The sequence below is a fragment of the Acipenser ruthenus genome, chromosome 3 (genome assembly GCF_902713425.1).
Source record: "Acipenser ruthenus chromosome 3, fAciRut3.2 maternal haplotype, whole genome shotgun sequence".
NCBI lineage: Eukaryota > Metazoa > Chordata > Actinopteri > Acipenseriformes > Acipenseridae > Acipenser > Acipenser ruthenus.
The window spans coordinates 57,421,654-57,432,769 of NC_081191.1; positions in this window are offsets into that span (position 1 = coordinate 57,421,654).

An 11,116-nucleotide genomic window follows, 5' to 3' on the forward strand; every position below is an offset into this window, starting at 1 on the left:
TTTCTAGAATTACCTCACTTTGAAAACCATTCCCTACAGTAAGCATGCATGAACTGGCATCAAAAATTTTCAGAAGTCCAGAAATGTCTTATGATGAATGTCATTATTTACAAACATGTTTTACCATAGCCCTTATAAAAGTTTATCATGGTATATTTGCATACTGTTGTAATTAACCTTACTTTTACCATGTCTTTCATTCTATGCAGTTTCCCACTATTGAGTCCCCAGTGAATCACCAAACTTGTATGTGAGCTGCCATGCTTTCACCATGCTTTACTACACTTTGTTCTGCGTTTTTCATTGTTTACAACAAGGAAGAAGGCATCATAAATCACAAATAACATTTAGCCCCTATGATTGGCAGCTGTATAGCAACTTTTTACACATATTGCTGACTCGAGAATTAAGTAAAGCTTTAAAAGAAACTGATGAAATAGTAGAAGGAGAATGATACATCATGTTTTTTTTTAATATATCAATAATTATTTCAACTGGCACAAGTTGAATCTTCTGCAATACTTGAAACCATCTACAGTTACGTCCTTTGGCTTCATACTCACTTGTGCATGGAAATTTAAGACCAACCTGAACCCAGTAAAACCATGTAATAGCAATTTTCATAAGAACTGCTACATATAAATTGTGACATGAGTAACATATGTAGTCCTCAGCAAACCTCTGTATAGGTACTATTAGGGGTTCAGAACTGCAGAAAGTTTTCCAAACCCCAGACAGCTCTAAGTAACAATAGATGTTAAGCATTTGATCTTAGTTAAGAATCATGTGACATTAAACCTACAAAAGCTCAAGACACAGAAAGTAAGTCTGGGCTTAACCAAATATGTTACTATTTTAATTTACAATACAAATATTGACAATCAGGGTTCGTACGCTATTTCCCCAACTGAAATCAAGGACTTTCAATTGCTTTTCATGTCCTCGCACATTCTAATTTCAAGGACCAAAAAACAACGTCATGGCACGATGCACAAGCGTTTCACACAGTCAAAACACGATAACTAAAACTATAGTGGTGGTGACAAGACAATATCGGTTGCTTATAATTATTATTATTTATTTCTTAGCAGACGCCCTTATCCAGGGCGACTTACAATTGTTACAACATATCACATTATTTCACATTTTACAGATATCACATTATTTTTACATACAATTACCCATTTATACAGTTGGGTTATTACTGGAGCAATCTAGGTAAAGTACCTTGCTCAAGGGTACAACAGCAGTGTCCCCCACTGGGGATTGAACCCACAACCCTCCGGTCAAGAGTCCAGAGCCCTATCCACTACTTCACAAAACTGTCAAATCATCCATAAACAGCATTAACACAAAGTAGTTACAACTTGTAACGCTGGATAGTTTGCAACTGCGGTTGGGAGCGTAGAAGAAGTGAGTCGACTTCCATTAGTTGAGACCTTACATAGCCAGGTCCCACGGCTCCCCTCCCAAACATACATACATATCAGAGGATCAGGCGTTTTACCAACTTGTCACGAACGAACATAAAACCTGTCTTCCCTTGTACAAGGTGCAATCACCTTTTTTGAGTGAAAGGTGTATGCGGCAGAGATAGATGTCTCTTTGATAGAAACAGTATAATTTATTTGAAGTTTGCCCACTGATGATGGAAATGAGAATGTAGAGATGGAAGCCCAGCTAACAAGATTTAAGTTTTTGCAGGTATCAGCCTTTTAAAGACACACCTGTGGTGGCTTTGACAAACTCTTTGAGAGCAGAAACGGACCCAAGACTGTGACAGCGACTTGAAGCAGGCTGATATTTGGGATGCAAATTGAGCATTTGTGAAACTGCATGTGTGTTAAAATGTTGTAATAACTGCACTGTGTTTTAATGAATATAAAGCCAGCAGAAATACTAACCAAATTGTTAAAACACACTGTTCATACAAAAAAGTTATAATATGCTCTGTATTAACCTATAGTTATGTTAAATGATTCTATATTCCTGCTTATTCTGTTATAACAGTAAAAAAATTTTGGATCTTTGTAAGTGAGTAAAAAAGGAGCTGGGTTAGGGTCACGCTGAACAAAAAACACCTATGAAATGAGCTAAGCTTGTACTTGTACTTGTCTGAGCTACCGATGCCAAGGTATATTACCTTGAGGAGAAAGGCAGAAACAAGAATCTCATTTAATTAACTCAAATATTCACAGTCAAGTCTCTTATTTAGAGAAGTAAGCTTGATCTGAAAGTAGTCTTTGAGCTAAACACAGGTATTCTAGAATAATTCAAACAGAATATAAATGTAAATGTTTTATTTTACCAGAAGAACTGTAAGAGTTTGAAACTAAGAGAATATAGTGCAGAAACGAACTTAAAGTAAAAACTTCAGTCAAAACTTAATGGTACCAGTCTGTGTCAGGCATATAGTAGGATCTCCCAAAGAGAATGTACTTACCGTATTTACTCGAATTAAGTCGCACTTTTGTGGCCAAAATAAAAGTTCAAATTTGGGGGGAGCGACTTGGATTCAAGGTTTTTAGTTAGGGTACCAATTTACATTTGCGCATGTCAATTATTCTGGTGCACTTGAACAAGACCAACTGTACACAGTACTGCCCACTACAGATATTACTCTCGGTACAGTACCGGTATATTAAAATGACTCCACAGCGAACTTCATGAACACTATTTAATGCAGCTTTTAAAAGAAAAGTAATTTTGTTTGCTGAAGAAAAGAGAAACTGTGGCATCTGAGATGTGTCAGAAGATGGAGATGAATCGACAGGCTATGCAATACTATAATATTACCAGTATAGTACTTGTTAAAATGATCAACGCGGGTCCGGCTTCAAAATGAACAATCATTTATTTATATATCTTTCTTTCTCTATCTGAAAGAGCACAAGAAACAGGAACGCTAAGGTATGTATTGCTTAATGGCGGATTCTCCATCACTCTCTGATTCTCTTACTTACTCACTCACTGTTATTGTGGTCTGTGCCTGGTTTAACTACAGGAACTTCACTAGTGTAAACTCCAAAATCCTAACTCAAACTTAAAATGAACTATACATTTCTGTCTTGCACTAATTTTGCTTGCGAACGTGACAGAGTCACGTTGGCCAAATGAAACAAACGAGGACAATAAAGCAGACTGAAGTAAAGTTCAAGGTAATTTACCCTTTCCCAGCTACCATAAACTGCAATGACTGTTGTTCAATACTGAAAGTACTCTACTGTACTCTGTACATAGTTTATTTTCCCATTTCCATTTGTAAAATAAGAACATAAGAACACAAGAAAGTTTTCCATGGATTCCTTCTTCAATTTCAGTATCTCCCATATGATATTTATAATCCACATTTGTATTGACTGCACGCAGTACTTTACACTTTTCTCTATTAAGTGTCATTTGCTATGTGTCTGCCCAGTTTTGAATGCTGTCTAGATCATTTTGAATGACCTTTGCTGCTGCAACAGTGTTTGCCACGCCTCCTATTTTTGTGTCGTCTGCAAATTTAACAAGTTTGCTTACTATACCAGAATATAAATCATTCATGTAGATTAGGAATAGCAGAGGACCTAATACTGATCCCTGTGTTACTCCACTGGTTACCTCGCTCCATTTTGAGGTTTCTCCTCTAATCAGTACTTTCTATTTTCTACATGTTAACCACTCCCTAATCCATGTGCATGCATTTCCTTGAATCCCTACTGCGTTCAGTTTGAGAATTAATTTTTTATGTGGGACTTTGTCAAAAGCTTTCTGGAAATCTAAATAAACTATGTTGTATGCTTTGCAATTTCCCATTGTCGATGTTGCATCCTCAAAAAATTCAAGCAGGTTAGTTAGACATGATCTCCCTTCCCTAAAAGCAGATAATCTGATGCTGACTGTCTCCCAGGATACTGTTACCATATAGGTAATTTTCCATTTTGGATCTTACTATAGTTTCCATAAGTTTACATATAATAGAAGTCAGGCTTATTGGTCTGTAGTTACCTGGTTTGGTTTTGTCTCCCTTTTTGTGGATCGGTATTACATTTGCAATTTTCCAGTCTGTCGGTACAACCCCTGTGTCAAGAGACTGTTGCATGATCTTAGTTAGCAATTTGTAAATAACTATAGTAGGTGATGTACTCTGATGCTTTAATGTACAGTAATACAGTGTTCCCTGGTGGCACCTAGAAATTAAAAAGTAATTTAACTGTTAATGTTGGTGGTTTTTTTCATTAAGGGTTAAATATGACTTGCATTCAGGGTTTTCTTTTTTGCCTGAACAGGATTTTTGTAAAAACAGAGAGAGGTCAAGTTTAGTTTAAAGCATTGAATAGCTAAAATGGAAGTGTTATATTTTGACTATGTTTTTGATAAACTGGATTTAAGTGAAAATAATTTGGTATATAACTGCAGATTTAGAAGTTTGATATGAACCTTCTACCAGCCTCTATGCAATATGTTTTAGTTAATTGTTAAACCACAGCTATACATGTAATAAAGCCAACCTACTAAGGAGGACATATTTATATACTTGCACTGTATTCACTTTCATGCTGTGTTCAGGAATTCCTTGTACCAAAAAAGAATAACATCAGTTCAAAAGTTCAATTTACATATTTTAGAGTAGGAGAGGTGGACTAGGAGATTATGACTAATTAATGTTATAGAAGGAGTTACAGGGTGTTTTGAAAATGTTATTCACTTGAAGGCAATGAGCTGTCAAGGTATATTAATGTTTAAGATATAATTATGACTTCTGACGTGAAGTAAAAACTCTAAATATAAAAACTGAGGTAAAATCCTAGTCAAGTGTCACTCAACTTGTTAACTACAAGCTGATGTGATCCATGCTCTGAAGATCTCTGATCGACCTGATTGCTGTTTGTGTCGTATTTAGAAGTCTTTGTCTTTGAAGACAGTTTCTGTCCTTACATTATATTCTACACTTCCATATATATTTTGGAAGGTAAGAACTATTTTGAATCTATATCTCTTTTATATTTATGCATTGGTATAAGGTATAGAATTTAAGTTTCAGTTGTGGAGAGTGATATATATTAGATGTGGTAGAATTTAGTGGTGGGTGTTTTTAGCTTTATGCATGAATAGCTTAAGGGCAAAACTTGTTATAACCATAAATGTATTGAAGTATTAATGCTGTTATACCTGTTAAGGCACTGGACTTCCCAGATTGCCTGTCAGCTGGGATTTGACGTAGTCTGTAACTACTCAATCATTTTTTAAGCATTTAATAAACCAAAGGGGCACTAATACTAGTCTGATTCGTTAAAACTTAAAATCGAATGAGTCTGTGTGAGTTTCTTGATTTATTAAAAGTCATCTGGATACGTTGCAAGCCCAGGGAATGAACAATCCACTTACAGGAGTCCGAAACATCTATATGTCCTCCTGAATGTCTCTTCATTAGTAATAATAATAATAATAATAATAATAATAATAATAATAATAATAATAGGCTCCGGGCGCCTCTGGGCTTCCCTGGGCGTCTCCGGGAGTCTCCGGGCACCCCCGGGTGTCTCTGTGCACTTCCCTGGGCACCTCCGGGCGCTTCCTCGAACATCTCTGAGCGCCTCCGGGCTCCCCCGGGCTTTCCGGGAGTCTCCGGGCACTTCCCTGGGCTCCCCCAGCCTTCTCTGGGTGCTTCCCCAGATGTCTCCGTGTGCCTCCGGGCATCTCCGGGTGTCTCTGTGCACTTCACCAGGCATCTCCGGGTGCCTCCGGGCATCTCTGGGTGCCTCCGGATGGGTTTAGGACAACCCATACAGTACATACAGTTGCGATATACCTGTCCACATTCATGTATGTTTAAATCGACAGTGTTCAGGTTCTGAACTGATTTCCATGATGACCGCTGTCACATCTGTTAGAAATGGATCCGCTGTTATGTAATACAGCACGTTTTGCCTGTACATAATTTTGTTTTGGTTTTCAATCATTATTAACCTCTCAAAACCCCAGCCCCTCACAGACAATTTCCGCCTGGGAGGCTGTGCCCTTAAATAAATCACAATATCTTCCAAAGTATAGACAGCACAGGCATGGTTCAGGGCTTGAATTCAAGGTAACCCTTTGGGCATCAAGAATAAAACCTCAGGTGTGATAAAAGTCTTACTCAGTACCACACTGGAAGGAGATATCCAGAAAAAATACATAAAAAAACAACAAACGCTTTTCATTTTTTTATGTTCTATAGTCATTTTTTCAACTTGTAGCACATGAAAAGAGCCAGATTGGAACTGTTTGAACAAAGGGATCAAATTCTACAGGAGTTTTTACAAAGCTAAGCCCAAGGGTCCCCAAACCTCTCCAAAAATATACATTGTGTAAATCTTTATGTCAATTGATATACTAAGTTCTAAAAGGGATGTTATCTTCTGGCACCTCACAGGCTAGCCATTGCAACATGCATTTGCCTTTGAAAGGTTTTTTTTTATTTTTTTATTTTTTTTCCCTTATCTCATTCAAGAGGTGGGCGTGTTTGTTTGCACATCGATTACTCTGTGATGGATTGGGTTACAAACACAGTAAAGGCATGAATGGAAAGCTTGTGACCTCCCCTACAACGTGATCAGGGAGATTTCATCGTCATGAAGGTTGTAAGACCACAGCAGCAAAACGCAAGCTAGTCGATTGCTTTTGTTTTGAATGCATGGGGTTACTAGACACATTGCGAATGGGATATCTCAGCGGTGAAATGACGGATTCGAAAAATTCCTTCGCTGTTTGACGGTAGGAAAACAACGATTTTGATATCGAGTCAGCTTTTTTCTCTTTTGCTTTTGTAATAATATTAAAAATGAGTTATGAAATATAATATTTACGTGCAGTTCCGTGTTCCGCCGGCGGGACAAGAGGGGCAGAGACGGGCAGAACGTGAAAGGAAGACGAACAATTAGGCAAAAACAATTAGCCGTCTTTTAAAGCATGATGTTGGAAAGACAGTGGGCTTGCATCATGGCTTTGGGAATGCATGTTTTTTTTTTTTTTTGATATTCCCTTGTATTTTTGTTTGCGGCACGGGTAAAAGCGCCGCGTCTTTTTATTATTATATTTAAAAACCCCGTGAGGATGCATGGCTGATCAGCTACTGATTATTTAACTAGCTGACAGTCATGCATCCTTACCAAACGCGTGCAGACTCTGGCTGAGGGATAATAAGATAATTAACTACTAGTTAATCCCTCGGCCAGAGTATATAAACCTGCAGCTCTTTGCACTTGAGGTTGGGTGTACAGAGGAGAGTACGGGGAGAGTGAGTAACATTTAAAAAAACAATTGCTAAAACGTGCTGGATTACCCAGCACATCACTTACTTGTTTGTTTGTTCATTCGTTTGGCCCTCGTGCCCTTTTGTTTTGTTTAAATCTTGTTTTTGTTTTGTTTATTAAATACGCTGAGTGCACGAGCATTCAGCTTCACCCGCCCATCCACTGTTTTGGTGTCAGTTACTTCCTGGTCCGTGACGTCATCCACTTCACCACTGCGAGCCAGACTGTCACATATGGTGTCCGAGGTGGGACAAACAACGCCTCCAACAGCCGGACCAGGAAAGGATAAGGACGTTTTTTTTTTTGTTTGTTTCAAAAAGTATTTTTGTGGGGTTTTTTTGGAAAAAAAAATAAATAAAAATAAATAAATAAATAAAAAGTGGGAAAAAGTAGCCGGAGGAGAAAGCAGCAGCAGCAACAACAGCAGCAGGAGGCGCAGCAACAGCGGCCTTACCTTGCCACACTGGACGTCTGCCTCACCTGCCTGAAGGGTGAGGAGTGGTGCTTCGCAGTTGGTGAGGTCGGGCACGTGGCACCAGACCAACCCCCTCCATGGCAGGAGATGGAGGAGCCTGAGCGTCCGGCGTCAGGGGGAGAGGGCCCGTTGGCTAAGAGGAGTTCACTCTCCTCTGAGGGAATCTGGGGCTGGCTGGTGGAGCCTGGGAGGAATGCTGAAGAGGCCCTCCCCGATGTGATCAACCTCCTGTGGGCCAGAGATGGAGAGCGATGGGAAGCCTGGGAAAAGCAACACTGCCCAGTGTCCCTCCCGGAGGTTGCGGAGAGGGAGAGGAGCCATTGCTGCCGTCTCCAGCGCCAGAGGGAGAGGAGCCATTGCTGCCGTCTCCAGCGCCAGAGGGAGAGGAGCCATCGCTGCCTTCTCCAGCGCCAGAGGGAGAAGAGTCATCGCTGCCTTCTCCAGCACCAGAGGGAGAGGAGCCATTGCTGCCATCTCCAGCGCCCGAGGGAGAGGAGCCATGGCTGCCGTCTCCAGCGTTACAGGGTGAGGAGCCCTCGCCACTGTCTCCACCATCAGGAGCAGAGCAGCAGGAGCTGCCTCTGTCTCCACCACCGTCAGGAGCAGAGCAGCAGGAGCTGCCTCTGTCTCCACCACCACCACCAGGAGCAGAGCAGCAGGAGCTGCCTCTGTCTCCACCACCACCACCAGGAGCAGAGCAGCAAGAGCTGCCTCTGCCTCCGCCACCTCCACCAGCAGAGGGTGAATGCCTGCTGGTTCCGCCTCCACAGCCGTGGGAGGACTGCTTGCACCTCCCACCTCCACCAGCAGAGGGTGAATACCTGCTGGTTCCGCCTCAGCCGCCGTGGGAGAACTGTTTGCCACTCCCACCTCCACCAGCAGAGGGTGAATACCTGCTGGTTCCGCCTCAGCCGCCGTGGGAGAACTGCTTGCCACTCCCACCTCCACCAGCAGAGGGTGAATACCTGCTGGTTCCGCCTCAGCCGCCGTGGGAGGACTGCTTTCCCCTCCCACTTCCACCAGGAGAGGGTGAATACCTGCTGGTTCCGCCTCAGCCGCCGTGGGAGGACTGCTTTCCCCTCCCACCTCCACCAGCAGAGGGTGAATACCTGCTGGTTCCACATCCACCGTCATGGGAAGGACTGCTCCTGCCCTGCCTCGCACCACCTGGGGCTGCCTGTTGCTCCGCATCACCTGGGGCTGCCTGTTGCTCCACATCGCCTGGAGAGCCACCAGCTACAGGGAACGAGGGAGAAGTGGAGCTCCCGCTGCCGCCTCCATGGCCAGGGGCTCCCCTCCCGAGTTCACCTCCCGAGGGTCCGCTGCCGCTGCTGCCGTCGCCTCCCGAGGGTCCACTGCTGCCGCTGCCGTCGCCTCCCGAGGGTCCGCTGCCGTCGCCTCCCGAGGGTCCGCTGCCGTCGCCTCCCGAGGGTCCGCTGCCGTCGCCTCCCAAGGGTCCGCTGCCGCTGCCGTCGCCTCCCGAGGGTCCGCTGCCGCTGCCGTCGCCTCCCGAGGGTCCGCTGCCGTCGCCTGGGGTCGCCAGGGATCCTGCTTCGCCTGGGGTCACCAGGGATCCTGCTTCGTCTGGGGTCACTACACTATGGCCGGAGCCCTACGGAGGGGAACGGACGGCCATGAAGAAAGGGGGAGAGGTCCGGAGACCAGCTCCCCCAGCCGCACTTTCGCGGCCGGAGATCATGTGGTCGGAGCCCCACGGAGGGGAGCTGCCGGCCATGAAGAAAGGGGGGGAGGTCAGGAGACCAGCTCCCCCAGCCGCACTTTCGCGGCCGGAGATCATGTGGTCGGAGCCCCACGGAGGGGAACTGCCGGCCTTGAAGAAGGGGGGGGAGGTCAGGAGACCAGCTTCCCCAGCCGCACTTTCGCGGCAGGAGATTGTGTGGTCAGAGCCCCACGGAGGGGAACTGCCGGCCTTGAAGAAGGGGGGGAAGGTCAGGAGACCAGCTCCCCCAGCCGCACTTTCGCGGCAGGATAGAGTGTGGAGGGAGCCCCGGAAGAGGGAGCTGCCGGCCACGAAGAATTGGGGGGTGCCAGAAATTCCACCATGGCCACCCCCCAGAAGCAACTTGCTTCCCCCTCTTCCAGGACATTGAGACTGAGGGGGGAGGTGGCCGAAAAGGCCATGTGTGCTGCGCACAAGGGGGGGGCATGTGTGGCGGAGTGTCCCGCTCCTATGTATTATTATTTGTATTTTTGTTTGTGGTGCGGGTAAAAGCGCCGCGTCTTTTTATTATTATATTTAAAAACCCCGTGAGGATGCATGGCTGATCAGCTACTGATTATTTAACTAGCTGACAGTCATGCATCCTTACCAAACGCGTGCAGACTCTGGCCGAGGGATAATAAGATAATTAACTACTAGTTAATCCCTCGGCCAGAGTATATAAACCTGCAGCTCTTTGCACTTGAGGTTGGGTGTACAGAGGAGAGTACGGGGAGCGGAGAGAGCGAGTAACATTTAAAAAAACAATTGCTAAAACGTGCTGGATTACCCAGCACATCACTTACTTGTTTGTTTGTTCATTCGTTTGGCCCTCGTGCCCTTTTGTTTTGTTGTTTTGTTTAAATCTTGTTTTTGTTTTGTTTATTAAATACGCTGAGTGCATGAGCATTCAGCTTCACCCGCCCATCCACTGTTTTGGTGTCAGTTACTTCCTGGTCCATGACGTCATCCACTTCACCACTGCGAGCCAGACTGTCACATCCCTCAATGGATTTTATGTTAGAGAGGCTGTGTGGTCCAGTGGTTAAAAGAAAAGGGCTTGTAACCAGGAGGTCCACGGTTCAAATCCCACCTCAGCCACTGACTCATTGTGTGACCCTGAGCAAGTCACTTAACTTCCTTGTGCTCTGTCTTTTTTTGTTGAGATGTAGTTGTAAGTGACTCTGCAGCTGATGCACAGTTTACACACCCTAGTCTCTATAAGTCACCTTGGATAAAGGTGTCTGCTAAATAAACAAAATAATAATAATAATAATAATGACATACTTAATGACATTTGGCCAAACTTCAAGTGCTCTCTCTGCAACTGGAACATTTTCTAGACACCTATGCTGACAAAATTTCAAAGGAAATCTTTCACTACCTGTGACTGTGGTATAGTCTTCCCTCCGAGCTGGGGTATCCTTGAACATCCAATACAGACTGGATAGAAGTTTGGTAATTTCCCAATTACACGCATGAAAACCATCCCTAAAAGCTCCATTAACAATATGCAGACCACAGCTCCCAATGTTGAACAACGCTGTATCGGAGTCGGTTTTTTATTTATTTTGAAGCAAATCAAAAAAACGTCCAGTTTAAATTTGGACCATCCATCGACAACTGAAGGAGGTTGCGTAGATT